This window comes from Ovis canadensis, chromosome 11, assembly GCF_042477335.2.
Source record: "Ovis canadensis isolate MfBH-ARS-UI-01 breed Bighorn chromosome 11, ARS-UI_OviCan_v2, whole genome shotgun sequence".
Taxonomy (NCBI): domain Eukaryota; kingdom Metazoa; phylum Chordata; class Mammalia; order Artiodactyla; family Bovidae; genus Ovis; species Ovis canadensis.
The window spans coordinates 7,480,898-7,497,227 of record NC_091255.1 but is presented as its reverse complement, the minus strand read 5'-3'; positions in this window follow the sequence as shown (position 1 = coordinate 7,497,227).

Genomic DNA, 16,330 nt, shown 5'->3' with positions numbered 1-16,330 from the left:
CCAAAGGGTCCTTCACACCCTTGCTGCAACTCAAGAAGTTCCCCGACATACCCGTCTCTACTCGAGAGGAAACACGAGGGTCCCGCACACATCCAGGGGAGCCCCGTTTCCGCCTCCTAGCTCGAGATGAGGGATCCTTTCCCTGTTTCGTAGGGAAAGAATTCCCGGCGTTCCCATCGCATCTCAAGAGGAGGCGCTCTCCACAGGAAAGGCGAGAGGAACTCCAGGGTCGTGCCACCATTCCAAGAGTCCCCCAGATGTGTCAGTCCATTCCAGAGGAACCTGTTTTCCCTGTACTGCCTTGACGTTCAAGCCGAGGATCGACTCCCACCACGTGTGCACGTGGAACAGCCCTGTGGGAAAGCCTCGTGGGAAAGACTCGAGGGAAAATCATAGATCCTTTGATCCACGCGGCGGACTGCGTGACACTGCTGATTCCGCTCTGGAGGAAAGCACAAGTGCATGCCCGCATTCGAGAAGAGGACTGACTCCCCTCCGGAGACTCCAGAAGTAGCCCAAGATCCATGTCAGCACTGGAGAGGAATCCTCAGGTTCCGGCCCCGACTCCACACAAGGTCTTAGGCCCCGGCATCGACGGGAGAGGAATCCCGAGAGGCCCCCGAGGAACTCGCATGGGGACTGGCCTTTCCTGAGGCCACCAGAGCGGGTCCCCGAGGTCCCCGTCATAAGTCGAGAGCACATGCCGCAACTCGAGAAAATCCAGGAGGTTTTGCCCTCCAGGCGAGATGAGGCCCATTTCCGCTGAGTCTTCTCGAGGCTAATCACATCTAACCACTGGAACTTCCAAAGGGTCCTTCACACCCTTGCTGCAACTCAAGAAGTTCCCCGACATACCCGTCTCCACTCGACAGGAAGCACGAGGGTCCCGCACACATTCAGGGGAGCCCCGTTTCCGCCTCCTAGCTCGAGATGAGGGATCCTTTCCCTGTTTCGTAGGGAAAGAATTCCCGGCGTTCCCGTCGCATCTCAAGAGGAGTCGCTCTCCACAGGAAAGGCGAGAGGAACTCCAGGGTCGTGCCACCATTCCAAGAGTCACTCAGATGTGTCAGTCCATTCCAGAGGAACCTGTTTTCCCTGCACTGCCTTGACGTTCAAGCCGAGGATCGACTCCCACCACGTGTGCACGTGGGACAGCCCTGTGGGAAAGCCTCTTGGGAAGGCCTCGTGGGAAAGACTCGAGGGAAAACCATAGATCCTTTGATCCACGCGGCGGACTGCGTGACACTGCTGCTACCGCTCTGAAGGAAAGCGCAAGTGCATGTCCGCATTCGAGACGAGGACTGACTCCCCTGTGGAGACTCCAGAAGAACCCCAGGATCCATGTCAGCACTGGAGAGGAATCCTCAGGTTCCGGCCCCGACTCCACACAAGGTCTTAGGCCCCAGCATCGACGGGAGAGGAATCCCGAGAGGCCCCCGAGGAACTCGCATGGGGACTGGCCTTTCCTGAGGCCACCAGAGCGGGTCCCCGAGGTCCCCGTCGTACGTCGAGAGCACCTGCCGCAACTCGAGAAAATCCAGGAGGTTTTGCCCTCCAGGCCAGATGAGGCCCATTTCCGCTGAGGCTTCTCGAGGCTAATCACATCTAACCACTGGAACTTCCAGAGGGTCCTTCACACCCTTGCTGCAACTCCAGAAGTTCCCCGACATAAACGTCTCCACTCGAGAGGAAGCACGTGGGGTCCCGCACACATCCAGGGGAGCCCCGTTTCCGCCTCCTAGCTCGAGATGAGGGATCCCTTCCCTGTTTCGTAGGGAAAGAATTCCCGGCGTTCCCGTCGCATCTCAAGAGGAGGCGCTCTCCACAGGAAAGGCGAGAGGAACTCCAGGGTCGTGCCACCATTCCAAGAGTACCCCAGATGTGTCAGTCCATCCAGAGGAACCTGTTTTCCCTGCACTGCCTTGACGTTCAAGCCGAGGATCGACTCCCACGACGTGTGCACGTGGGACAGCCCTGTGGGAAAGCCTCGTGGGAAAGACTCGAGGGAAAACCATAGATCCTTTGATCCACGCGGCGGACTGCGTGACACTGCTGATACCGCTCTGGAGGAAAGCGCAAGTGCATGCCCGCATTCGAGACGAGGACTGACTCCCCTGGGGAGACTCCAGAAGTACCCCAAGATCCATGTCAGCACTGGAGAGGAATCCTCAGGTTCCGGCCACGACTCCACACAAGGTCTTAGGCCCCGGCATCGACGGGAGAGGAATCCCGAGAGGCCCCCAAGGAACTCGCATGGGTACTGGCCTTTCCTGAGGCCACCAGAGCGGGTCCCTTAGGTCCCATTCGTAAGTCGAGGGCACCTGCCGCAACTCGAGAAAATCCAGGAGGTTTTGCCCTCCAGGCGAGATGAGGCCCATTTCTGCTGAGGCTTCTCTAGGCTAATCACATCTAACCCCTGGAACTTCCAAAGGGTCCTTCACACCCTTGCTGCAACTCAAGAAGTTCCCCGACATAACCGTCTCCACTCGAGAGGAAGCACGAGGGTCCCGCACACATCCAGGTGATCCCCGTTTCCGCCTCCTAGCTTGAGATGAGGGATCCTTTCCCTGTTTCGTAGGGAAAGAATTCCCGGCGTTCCCGTCGCATCTCAAGAGGAGGCGCTCTCCACAGGAAAGGCGAGAGGAACTCCTGGGTCGTGCCACCATTCAAAGAGACCCACAGATGTGTCAGTCCATTACAGAGGAACCTCTTTTCCCTGCACTGCCTTGACGTTCAAGCCGAGGATCGACTCCCACCACGCGTGCATTTGGGACAGCCCTGTGGGAAAGCCTCGTGGAAAGCCTCGTGGGAAAGACTCGAGGGAAAACCATATATCCTTTGATCCACGCGGCGGACTGCGTGACACTGCTGCTACCGCTCTGGAGGAAAGCGCAAGTGCATGCCCGCATTCGAGACGAGCACTGACTCCCCTGGGGAGACTCCAGAAGTACCCCAAGATCCATGTCAGCTCTGGAGAGGAATCCTCAGGTTCCGGCACCGACTCCACACAAGGTCTTAGGCCCCGGCATCGACGGGAGAGGAATCCCGAGAGGCCCCCGAGGAATTCGCATATGGACTGGCCTTTCCTGAGGCCACCAGAGCGGTTCCCTGAGGTCCCCGTCGTAACTCGAGAGCACCTGCCGCAACTCGAGAAAATCCAGGAGGTTATGCCCTCCAGGCGATATGAGGCCCATTTCCGCTTAGGCTTCTCGAGGCTAATCACATCTAACCACTGGAACTTCCAAAGGGTCCTTCACACCCATGCTGCAACTCAAGCAGTTCCGCGACATACCCGTCTCCACTCGAGAGGAAGCACGTGGGGTCCCGCACATATCCAGGGGAGCCCCGTTTCCGCCTCCTAGCTCGAGATGAGGAATCCTTTCCCTGTTTCGTAGGGAAAGAATTCCCGGCGTTCCCGTCGCATCTCAAGAGGGGGCGCTCTCCACAGGAAAGGCGAGAGGAACTCCAGGGTCGTGCCACCATTCCAAGAGACCCCCAGATGTGTCAGTCCATTCCAAAGGAACCTGATTTCCCTGCACTGCCTTGACGTTCAAGCCGAGGATCGACTCCCACCACGTGTGCACGTGGGACAGCCCTGTGGGAAAGCCTCGTGGAAAAGCCTCGTGGGAAATACTCGAGGGAAAACCATAGATCCTTTGATCCACGCGGCGGACTGCGTGACACTGCTGCTACCGCTCTGGAGGAAAGCGCAAGTGCATGCCCGCATTCGAGACGAGGACTGACTCCCCTGGGGAGACTCCAGAAGTACCCCAAGATCCATGTCAGCACTGGAGAGGAATCCTCAGGTTCCGGCCCCGACTCCACACAAGGTCTTAGGCCCCGGCATCGACGGGAGAGGAATCCCGAGAGGCCCCCGAGGAACTCGCATGGGGACTGGCCTTTCCTGAGGCCACCAGAGCGGGTCCCCGAGGTCCCCGTCATAAGTCGAGAGCACATGCCGCAACTCGAGAAAATCCAGGAGGTTTTGCCCTCCAGGCGAGATGAGGCCCATTTCCGCTGAGTCTTCTCGAGGCTAATCACATCTAACCACTGGAACTTCCAAAGGGTCCTTCACACCCTTGCTGCAACTCAAGAAGTTCCCCGACATACCCGTCTCCACTCGACAGGAAGCACGAGGGTCCCGCACACATTCAGGGGAGCCCCGTTTCCGCCTCCTAGCTCGAGATGAGGGATCCTTTCCCTGTTTCGTAGGGAAAGAATTCCCGGCGTTCCCGTCGCATCTCAAGAGGAGTCGCTCTCCACAGGAAAGGCGAGAGGAACTCCAGGGTCGTGCCACCATTCCAAGAGTCACTCAGATGTGTCAGTCCATTCCAGAGGAACCTGTTTTCCCTGCACTGCCTTGACGTTCAAGCCGAGGATCGACTCCCACCACGTGTGCACGTGGGACAGCCCTGTGGGAAAGCCTCTTGGGAAGGCCTCGTGGGAAAGACTCGAGGGAAAACCATAGATCCTTTGATCCACGCGGCGGACTGCGTGACACTGCTGCTACCGCTCTGAAGGAAAGCGCAAGTGCATGTCCGCATTCGAGACGAGGACTGACTCCCCTGTGGAGACTCCAGAAGAACCCCAGGATCCATGTCAGCACTGGAGAGGAATCCTCAGGTTCCGGCCCCGACTCCACACAAGGTCTTAGGCCCCAGCATCGACGGGAGAGGAATCCCGAGAGGCCCCCGAGGAACTCGCATGGGGACTGGCCTTTCCTGAGGCCACCAGAGCGGGTCCCCGAGGTCCCCGTCGTACGTCGAGAGCACCTGCCGCAACTCGAGAAAATCCAGGAGGTTTTGCCCTCCAGGCCAGATGAGGCCCATTTCCGCTGAGGCTTCTCGAGGCTAATCACATCTAACCACTGGAACTTCCAGAGGGTCCTTCACACCCTTGCTGCAACTCAAGAAGTTCCCCGACATAAACGTCTCCACTCGAGAGGAAGCACGTGGGGTCCCGCACACATCCAGGGGAGCCCCGTTTCCGCCTCCTAGCTCGAGATGAGGGATCCCTTCCCTGTTTCGTAGGGAAAGAATTCCCGGCGTTCCCGTCGCATCTCAAGAGGAGGCGCTCTCCACAGGAAAGGCGAGAGGAACTCCAGGGTCGTGCCACCATTCCAAGAGTACCCCAGATGTGTCAGTCCATCCAGAGGAACCTGTTTTCCCTGCACTGCCTTGACGTTCAAGCCGAGGATCGACTCCCACGACGTGTGCACGTGGGACAGCCCTGTGGGAAAGCCTCGTGGGAAAGACTCGAGGGAAAACCATAGATCCTTTGATCCACGCGGCGGACTGCGTGACACTGCTGATACCGCTCTGGAGGAAAGCGCAAGTGCATGCCCGCATTCGAGACGAGGACTGACTCCCCTGGGGAGACTCCAGAAGTACCCCAAGATCCATGTCAGCACTGGAGAGGAATCCTCAGGTTCCGGCCACGACTCCACACAAGGTCTTAGGCCCCGGCATCGACGGGAGAGGAATCCCGAGAGGCCCCCAAGGAACTCGCATGGGTACTGGCCTTTCCTGAGGCCACCAGAGCGGGTCCCTTAGGTCCCATTCGTAAGTCGAGGGCACCTGCCGCAACTCGAGAAAATCCAGGAGGTTTTGCCCTCCAGGCGAGATGAGGCCCATTTCTGCTGAGGCTTCTCTAGGCTAATCACATCTAACCCCTGGAACTTCCAAAGGGTCCTTCACACCCTTGCTGCAACTCAAGAAGTTCCCCGACATAACCGTCTCCACTCGAGAGGAAGCACGAGGGTCCCGCACACATCCAGGTGATCCCCGTTTCCGCCTCCTAGCTTGAGATGAGGGATCCTTTCCCTGTTTCGTAGGGAAAGAATTCCCGGCGTTCCCGTCGCATCTCAAGAGGAGGCGCTCTCCACAGGAAAGGCGAGAGGAACTCCAGGGTCGTGCCACCATTCAAAGAGACCCACAGATGTGTCAGTCCATTACAGAGGAACCTCTTTTCCCTGCACTGCCTTGACGTTCAAGCCGAGGATCGACTCCCACCACGCGTGCATTTGGGACAGCCCTGTGGGAAAGCCTCGTGGAAAGCCTCGTGGGAAAGACTCGAGGGAAAACCATAGATCCTTTGATCCACGCGGCGGACTGCGTGACACTGCTGCTACCGCTCTGGAGGAAAGCGCAAGTGCATGCCCGCATTCGAGACGAGCACTGACTCCCCTGGGGAGACTCCAGAAGTACCCCAAGATCCATGTCAGCTCTGGAGAGGAATCCTCAGGTTCTGGCACCGACTCCACACAAGGTCTTAGGCCCCGGCATCGACGGGAGAGGAATCCCGAGAGGCCCCCGAGGAATTCGCATATGGACTGGCCTTTCCTGAGGCCACCAGAGCGGTTCCCTGAGGTCCCCGTCGTAACTCGAGAGCACCTGCCGCAACTCGAGAAAATCCAGGAGGTTATGCCCTCCAGGCGATATGAGGCCCATTTCCGCTTAGGCTTCTCGAGGCTAATCACATCTAACCACTGGAACTTCCAAAGGGTCCTTCACACCCATGCTGCAACTCAAGCAGTTCCGCGACATACCCGTCTCCACTCGAGAGGAAGCACGTGGGGTCCCGCACATATCCAGGGGAGCCCCGTTTCCGCCTCCTAGCTCGAGATGAGGAATCCTTTCCCTGTTTCGTAGGGAAAGAATTCCCGGCGTTCCCGTCGCATCTCAAGAGGGGGCGCTCTCCACAGGAAAGGCGAGAGGAACTCCAGGGTCGTGCCACCATTCCTAGAGACCCCCAGATGTGTCAGTCCATTCCAAAGGAACCTGATTTCCCTGCACTGCCTTGACGTTCAAGCCGAGGATCGACTCCCACCACGTGTGCACGTGGGACAGCCCTGTGGGAAAGCCTCGTGGAAAAGCCTCGTGGGAAAGACTCGAGGGAAAACCATAGATCCTTTGATCCACGCGGCGGACTGCGTGACACTGCTGCTACCGCTCTGGAGGAAAGCGCAAGTGCATGCCCGCATTCGAGACGAGGACTGACTCCCCTGGGGAGACTCCAGAAGTACCCCAAGATCCATGTCAGCACTGGAGAGGAATCCTCAGGTTCCGGCCCCGACTCCACACAAGGTCTTAGGCCCCGGCATCGACGGGAGAGGAATCCCGAGAGGCCCCCGAGGAACTCGCATGGGGACAGGCCTTTCCTGAGGCCACCAGAGCGGGTCCCCGAGTTCCCCGTCGTAAGTCGAGGGCCCCTGCCTCAATTCGAGAAAATCCAGGAGGTTTTGCCCTCCAGGCGAGACGTGGCCCATTTCCGCTGAGGCTTCTCGAGGCTAATCACATCTAACCACTGGAACATCCAAAGGGTCCTTCACACCCATGCTGCAACTCAAGAAGTTCCCCGACATACCCGTCTCCCCTCGAGAGGAAGCACGAGGGTCCCGCACATATCCAGGGGAGCCCCGTTTTCGCCTCCTAGCTCGAAATGAGGGATCCTTTCCCTGTTTCGTAGGGAAAGAATTCCCGGCGTTCCCATCGCATCTCAAGAGGAGGCGCTCTCCACAGGAAAGACGAGAGGAACTCCAGGGTCGTGCCACCATTCCAAGAGTCCCCCAGATGTGTCAGTCCATTCCAGAGAAACCTGTTTTCCCTGCACTGCCTTGACGTTCAAGCCGAGGATCGACTCCCACCACGTGTGCACGTGGAACAGCCCTGTGGGAAAGCCTCGTGGGAAAGACTCGAGGGAAAACCATAGATCCTTTGATCCACGCGGCGGACTGCGTGACACGGCTGCTACCGCTCTGGAGGAAAGCTCAATTGCATGCCCGCATTCGAGAAGAGGACTGACTCCCCTGGGGAGACTCCATAAGTAGCCCAAGATCCATGTCAGCACTGGAGAGGAATCCTCAGGTTCCGGCCCCGACTCCACACAAGGTCTTAGGCCCCGGCATCGACGGGAGAGGAATCCCGAGAGGCCCCCGAGGAACTCGCATGGGGACTGGCCTTTCCTGAGGCCACCAGAGCGGGTCCTGAGGTCCCCGTCGTAAGGCGAGAGAACCTGTCGCAACTCGAGAAAATCCAGGAGGTTTTGCCCTCCAGGCGTAATGAGGCCCATTTCCGCTGAGGCTTCTCGAGGCTAATCACATCTAACCTCTGGAACTTCCAAAGGGTCCTTCACACCCTTGCTGCAACTCAAGAAGTTCCCCGACATACCCGTCTCTACTCGACAGGAAGCACGAGGGTCCCGCACACATCCAGGGGAGCCCCGTTTCCGCCTCCTAGCTCGAGATGAGGGATCCTTTCCCTGTTTCGTAGGGAAAGAATTCCCGGCGTTCCCGTCGCATCTCAAGAGGAGTCGCTCTCCACAGGAAAGGCGAGAGGAACTCCAGGGTCGTGCCACCATTCCAAGAGTCACTCAGATGTGTCAGTCCATTCCAGAGGAACCTGTTTTCCCTGCACTGCCTTGACGTTCAAGCCGAGGATCGACTCCCACCACGTGTGCACGTAGGACAGCCCTGTGGGAAAGCCTCGTGGGAAGGCCTCGTGGGAAAGACTCGAGGGAAAACCATAGATCCTTTGATCCACGCGGCGGACTGCGTGACACTGCTGCTACCGCTCTGAAGGAAAGCGCAAGTGCATGTCCGCATTCGAGACGAGGACTGACTCCCCTGTGGAGACTCCAGAAGAACCCCAGGATCCATGTCAGCACTGGAGAGGAATCCTCAGGTTCCGGCCCCGACTCCACACAAGGTCTTAGGCCCCAGCATCGACGGGAGAGGAATCCCGAGAGGCCCCCGAGGAACTCGCATGGGGACTGGCCTTTCCTGAGGCCACCAGAGCGGGTCCCCGAGGTCCCCGTCGTACGTCGAGAGCACCTGCCGCAACTCGAGAAAATCCAGGAGGTTTTGCCCTCCAGGCCAGATGAGGCCCATTTCCGCTGAGGCTTCTCGAGGCTAATCACATCTAACCACTGGAACTTCCAGAGGGTCCTTCACACCCTTGCTGCAACTCAAGAAGTTCCCCGACATAAACGTCTCCACTCGAGAGGAAGCACGTGTGGTCCCGCACACATCCAGGGGAGCCCCGTTTCCGCCTCCTAGCTCGAGATGAGGGATCCCTTCCCTGTTTCGTAGGGAAAGAATTCCCGGCGTTCCCGTCGCATCTCAAGAGGAGGCGCTCTCCACAGGAAAGGCGAGAGGAACTCCAGGGTCGTGCCACCATTCCAAGAGTACCCCAGATGTGTCAGTCCATCCAGAGGAACCTGTTTTCCCTGCACTGCCTTGACGTTCAAGCCGAGGATCGACTCCCACGACGTGTGCACGTGGGACAGCCCTGTGGGAAAGCCTCGTGGGAAAGACTCGAGGGAAAACCATAGATCCTTTGATCCACGCGGCGGACTGCGTGACACTGCTGATACCGCTCTGGAGGAAAGCGCAAGTGCATGCCCGCATTCGAGACGAGGACTGACTCCCCTGGGGAGACTCCAGAAGTACCCCAAGATCCATGTCAGCACTGGAGAGGAATCCTCAGGTTCCGGCCACGACTCCACACAAGGTCTTAGGCCCCGGCATCGACGGGAGAGGAATCCCGAGAGGCCCCCAAGGAACTCGCATGGGTACTGGCCTTTCCTGAGGCCACCAGAGCGGGTCCCTTAGGTCCCATTCGTAAGTCGAGGGCACCTGCCGCAACTCGAGAAAATCCAGGAGGTTTTGCCCTCCAGGCGAGATGAGGCCCATTTCTGCTGAGGCTTCTCTAGGCTAATCACATCTAACCCCTGGAACTTCCAAAGGGTCCTTCACACCCTTGCTGCAACTCAAGAAGTTCCCTGACATAACCGTCTCCACTCGAGAGGAAGCACGAGGGTCCCGCACACATCCAGGTGATCCCCGTTTCCGCCTCCTAGCTTGAGATGAGGGATCCTTTCCCTGTTTCCTAGGGAAAGAATTCCCGGCGTTCCCGTCGCATCTCAAGAGGAGGCGCTCTCCACAGGAAAGGCGAGAGGAACTCCAGGGTCGTGCCACCATTCAAAGAGACCCACAGATGTGTCAGTCCATTACAGAGGAACCTCTTTTCCCTGCACTGCCTTGACGTTCAAGCCGAGGATCGACTCCCACCACGCGTGCATTTGGGACAGCCCTGTGGGAAAGCCTCGTGGAAAGCCTCGTGGGAAAGACTCGAGGGAAAACCATATATCCTTTGATCCACGCGGCGGACTGCGTGACACTGCTGCTACCGCTCTGGAGGAAAGCGCAAGTGCATGCCCGCATTCGAGACGAGCACTGACTCCCCTGGGGAGACTCCAGAAGTACCCCAAGATCCATGTCAGCTCTGGAGAGGAATCCTCAGGTTCTGGCACCGACTCCACACAAGGTCTTAGGCCCCGGCATCGACGGGAGAGGAATCCCGAGAGGCCCCCGAGGAATTCGCATATGGACTGGCCTTTCCTGAGGCCACCAGAGCGGTTCCCTGAGGTCCCCGTCGTAACTCGAGAGCACCTGCCGCAACTCGAGAAAATCCAGGAGGTTATGCCCTCCAGGCGATATGAGGCCCATTTCCGCTTAGGCTTCTCGAGGCTAATCACATCTAACCACTGGAACTTCCAAAGGGTCCTTCACACCCATGCTGCAACTCAAGCAGTTCCGCGACATACCCGTCTCCACTCGAGAGGAAGCACGTGGGGTCCCGCACATATCCAGGGGAGCCCCGTTTCCGCCTCCTAGCTCGAGATGAGGAATCCTTTCCCTGTTTCGTAGGGAAAGAATTCCCGGCGTTCCCGTCGCATCTCAAGAGGGGGCGCTCTCCACAGGAAAGGCGAGAGGAACTCCAGGGTCGTGCCACCATTCCAAGAGAACCCCAGATGTGTCAGTCCATTCCAAAGGAACCTGATTTCCCTGCACTGCCTTGACGTTCAAGCCGAGGATCGACTCCCACCACGTGTGCACGTGGGACAGCCCTGTGGGAAAGCCTCGTGGAAAAGCCTCGTGGGAAAGACTCGAGGGAAAACCATAGATCCTTTGATCCACGCGGCGGACTGCGTGACACTGCTGCTACCGCTCTGGAGGAAAGCGCAAGTGCATGCCCGCATTCGAGACGAGGACTGACTCCCCTGGGGAGACTCCAGAAGTACCCCAAGATCCATGTCAGCACTGGAGAGGAATCCTCAGGTTCCGGCCCCGACTCCACACAAGGTCTTAGGCCCCGGCATCGACGGGAGAGGAATCCCGAGAGGCCCCCGAGGAACTCGCATGGGGACAGGCCTTTCCTGAGGCCACCAGAGCGGGTCCCCGAGTTCCCCGTCGTAAGTCGAGGGCCCCTGCCTCAATTCGAGAAAATCCAGGAGGTTTTGCCCTCCAGGCGAGACGTGGCCCATTTCCGCTGAGGCTTCTCGAGGCTAATCACATCTAACCACTGGAACATCCAAAGGGTCCTTCACACCCATGCTGCAACTCAAGAAGTTCCCCGACATACCCGTCTCCCCTCGAGAGGAAGCACGAGGGTCCCGCACATATCCAGGGGAGCCCCGTTTTCGCCTCCTAGCTCGAAATGAGGGATCCTTTCCCTGTTTCGTAGGGAAAGAATTCCCGGCGTTCCCATCGCATCTCAAGAGGAGGCGCTCTCCACAGGAAAGACGAGAGGAACTCCAGGGTCGTGCCACCATTCCAAGAGTCCCCCAGATGTGTCAGTCCATTCCAGAGAAACCTGTTTTCCCTGCACTGCCTTGACGTTCAAGCCGAGGATCGACTCCCACCACGTGTGCACGTGGAACAGCCCTGTGGGAAAGCCTCGTGGGAAAGACTCGAGGGAAAACCATAGATCCTTTGATCCACGCGGCGGACTGCGTGACACGGCTGCTACCGCTCTGGAGGAAAGCTCAATTGCATGCCCGCATTCGAGAAGAGGACTGACTCCCCTGGGGAGACTCCATAAGTAGCCCAAGATCCATGTCAGCACTGGAGAGGAATCCTCAGGTTCCGGCCCCGACTCCACACAAGGTCTTAGGCCCCGGCATCGACGGGAGAGGAATCCCGAGAGGCCCCCGAGGAACTCGCATGGGGACTGGCCTTTCCTGAGGCCACCAGAGCGGGTCCCCGAGGTCCCCGTCGTAAGTCGAGAGCACATGCCGCAACTCGAGAAAATCCAGGAGATTTTGCCCTCCAGGCGAGATGAGGCCCATTTCCTCTGAGGCTTCTCGAGGCTAATCACATCTAACCACTGGAACTTCCAAAGGGTCCTTCACACCCTTGCTGCAACTCAAGAAGTTCCCCGACATACCCGTCTCCACTCGAGAGGAAGCACCAATGTCCCGCACACATCCAGGGGAGCCCCGTTTCCGCCTCCTAGCTCGAGATGAGGGATCCTTTCCCTGTTTCGTAGGGAAAGAATTCCCGGCGTTCCCGTCGCATCTCAAGAGGAGGCGCTCTCCACAGGAAAGGCGAGAGGAACTCCAGGGTCGTGCCACCATTCCAAGAGTCCCACAGATGTGTCAGTCCATTCCAGAGGAAACTGTTTTCCCTGCACTGTCTTGACGTTCAAGCCGAGGATCGACTCCCACCACGTGTGCACGTGGGACAGCCCTGTGGGAAAGCCTCGTGGGAAAGCCTCGTGGGAAAGTCTCGAGGGAAAACCATAGATCCTTTGCTCCACGAGGCGGACTGCGTGACACTGCTGCTACCACTCTGGAGGAATGCGCAAGTGCATGCCCGCATTCGAGACGAGGACTGACTCCCCTGGGGAGACTCCAGAAGTAGCCCAAGATCCATGTCAGCACTGGAGAGGAATCCTCAGGTTCCGGCCCCGACTCCACACAAGGTCTTAGGCCCCGGCATCGACGGGAGAGGAATCCCGAGAGGCCCCCGAGGAACTCGCATGGGGACTGGCCTTTCCTGAGGCCACCAGAGCGGGTCCCCGAGTTCCCCGTCGAAAGTCGAGGGCACCTGCCGCAATTCGAGAAAATCCAGGAGGTTTTGCCCTCCAGGCGAGATGAGGCCCATTTCCGCTGAGGCTTCTCCAGGCTAATCACATCTAACCACTGGAACTTCCAAAGGGTCCTTCACACCCTTGCTGCAACTCAAGAAGTTCCCCGACATACCCGTCTCCACTCGAGAGGAAGCACGAGGGTCCCGCACACATCCAGGGGAGCCCCGTTTCCGCCTCCTACCTCGAGATGAGGGATCCTTTCCCTGTTTCGTAGGGAAAGAATTCCCGGCGTTCCCGTCGCATCTCAAGAGGAGGCGCTCTCCACAGGAAAGGCGAGAGGAACTCCAGGGTCGTGCCACCATTCCAAGAGTCCCCCAGATGTGTCAGTCCATTCCAGAGGAACCTGTTTTCCCTGCACTGCTTCGACGTTCAAGCCGAGGATCGACTCCCACCGGGTGTGCACGTGGGACATCCCTGTGGGAAAGCCTCGTGGGAAAGCCTCGTGGGAAAGACTCGAGGGAAAAACATAGATCCTTTGATCCACGCGGCGGACTGCGTGACACTGCTGCTACCGCTCTGGAAGAAAGCGCAAGTGCATGCCCGCATTCGAGACGAGAACTGACTCCCCTGGGGAGACTCCAGAAGTACCCCAAGATCCATGTCAGCACTGGAGAGGAATCCTGAGGTTCCCGCCCCAACTCCACACAAGGTCTTAGGCCCCGGCATCGACGGGAGAGGAATCCCGATAGGCCCCCGAGGAACTCGCATGGGGACTGGCCTTTCCTGAGGCCACCAGAGCAGGTCCCTGAGGTCCCCGTCGTAAGTCGAGAGCACCTGCCGCAACTCGAGAAAATCCAGGAGGTTTTGCCCTCCAGGCGAGATGAGGCCCATTTCCGCTGAGGCTTCTCGAGGCTAATCACATCTAACCACTGGAACTTCCAAAGGGTCCTTCACACCCTTGCTGCAACTCAAGAAGTTCCCCGACATACCCGTCTCCACTCGAGAGGAAGCACGAGGGTCCCGCACACATCCAGGGGAGCCTCGTTTCCGCCTCCTAACTCGAGATGAGGGATCCTTTCCTTGTTTCGTAGGGAAAGAATTCCCGGCGTTCCCGTCGCATCTCAAGAGGAGGCGCTCTCCACAGGAAAGGCGAGAGGAACTCCAGGGTCGTGCCACCATTCCAAGAGTCCCCCACATGTGTCAGTCCATTCCAGAGGAACCTGTTTTCCCTGCACTGCCTTGACGTTCAAGCCGAGGATCGACTCCCACCACGTGTGCACGGGGGACAGCCCTGTGTGAAAGCCTCGTGGGAAAGCCTCGTGGGAAAGTCTCGAGTGAAAACCATAGATCCTTTGATCCACGCGGCGGACTGCGTGACACTGCTGCTACCGCTCTGGAGGAAAGCGCAAGTGCATGCCCGCATTCGAGACGAGCACTGACTCCCCTGGGGAGACTCCAGAAGTACCCCAAGATCCATGTCATCACTGGAGAGGAATCCTCAGGTTCCGGCCCCGACTCCACACAAGGTCGTAGGCCCCGGCATCGACGGGAGAGGAATCCCGAGAGGCCCCCGAGGAACTCGCATAGGGACTGGCCTTTCCTGAGGCCACCAGAGCGGGTCCCCGAGGTCCCCGTCGAATGTTGAGAGCTCCTGCCGCAACTCGAGAAAATCCAGGAGGTTTTGCTCTCCAGGCGAGATGAGGCCCATTTAAGCTGAGGCTTCTCGAGGCTAATCACATCTAACCACTGGAACTTTCAAAGGGTGCTTCACACCCTTGCTGCAACTCAAGAAGTTCCCCGACATACCCGTCTCCACTCGATAGGAAGCCCGAGGGTCCCGCACACATCCAGGGGAGCCCCGTTTCCGCCGCCTAGCTCGAGATGAGGTATCCTTTCCCTGTTTCGTAGGGAAAGAATTCCCGGCCTTCCCGTGGCATCTCAATAGGAGGCTCTCTCCACAGGAAAGGCGAGAGGAACTCCAGGGTCGTGCCACCATTCCAAGAGTCCCCCAGATGTGTCAGTCCATTCCAGAGGAACCTGTTTTCCCTGCACTGCCTTGACGTTCAAGCCGAGGATAGACTCACACCACGTGTGCACGTGGGACAGCCCTGTGGGAAAGCCTCGTGGGAAAGCCTCGTGTTAAAGACTCGAGGGAAAACCATAGATCCTTTGATCCACGCGGCGGACTGCGTGACACGGCTGCTACCGCTCTGGAGGAAAGCGCAAGTGCATGCCCGCATTCGAGACCAGGACTGACTCCCCTGGGGAGACTCCAGAAGTACCCCAAGATCCATGTCAGCTCTGGAGAGGAATCCTCAGGTTCCGGCCCCGACTCCACACAAGGTCTTAGGCCCCGGCATCGATGGGAGAGGAATCCCGAGAGGCCCCCAGGAACTCGCATGGGGACTGGCCTTTCTTGAGGCCACCAGAGCGGGTCCCCGAGGTCCCCGTCGTAAGTCGAGAGCACATGCCGCAACTCGAGAAAAGCCAGGAGGTTTTGCCCTCCAGGCGAGATGAGGTCCATTTCCGCTGAGTCTTCTCGAGGCTAATCACATCTAACCACTGGAACTTCCAAAGGGTCCTTCACACCCTTGCTGCAACACAAGAAGTTCCCCTACATACACGTCTCCACTCGAGAGGAAGCACGAGGGTCCCGCACACATCCAGGGGAGCCCCGTTTCCGCCTCCTAGCTCGAGATGAGGGATCCTTTCCCTGTTTCGTAGGCAAAGAATTCCCGGCGTTCCCATCCCATCTCAAGAGGAGGCGCTCTCCACAGGAAAGGCGAGAGGAACTCCAGGGTCGTGCCACCATTCCAAGAGTCCCCCAGATGTGTCAGTCCATTCCAGAGGAACCTGTTTTCCCTGCACTGCCTTGACGTTCAAGCCGAGGATCGACTCCCACCACGTGTGCACGTGGGACAGCCCTGTGGGAAAGCCTCGTGGGAAAGCCTCGTGGGAAAGACTCGAGGGAAAACCATAGATCCTTTGATCCACGCGGCGGACTGCGTGACACTGCTGCTACCGCTCTGGAGGAAAGCGCAAGTGCATGAGCGCATTCGAGACGAGGACTGACTCCCCTGGGGAGACTCCAAAAGTACCCCAAGATCCATGTCAGCACTGGAGAGGAATCCTCAGGTTCCGGCCCCGACTCCACACAAGGTCTTAGGCCCCGGCATCGACGGGAGAGGAATCCCGAGAGGCCCCCGAGGAACTCGCATGGGGACAGGCCTTTCCTGAGGCCACCAGAGCGGGTCCCCGAGTTCCCCGTCGTAAGTCGAGGGCCCCTGCCGCAATTCGAGAAAATCCAGGAGGTTTTGCCCTCCAGGCGAGACGTGGCCCATTTCCGCTGAGGCTTCTCGAGGCTAATCACATCTAACCACTGGAACATCCAAAGGGTCCTTCACACCCATGCTGCAACTCAAGAAGTTCCCCGACATACCCGTCTCCCCTCGAGAGGA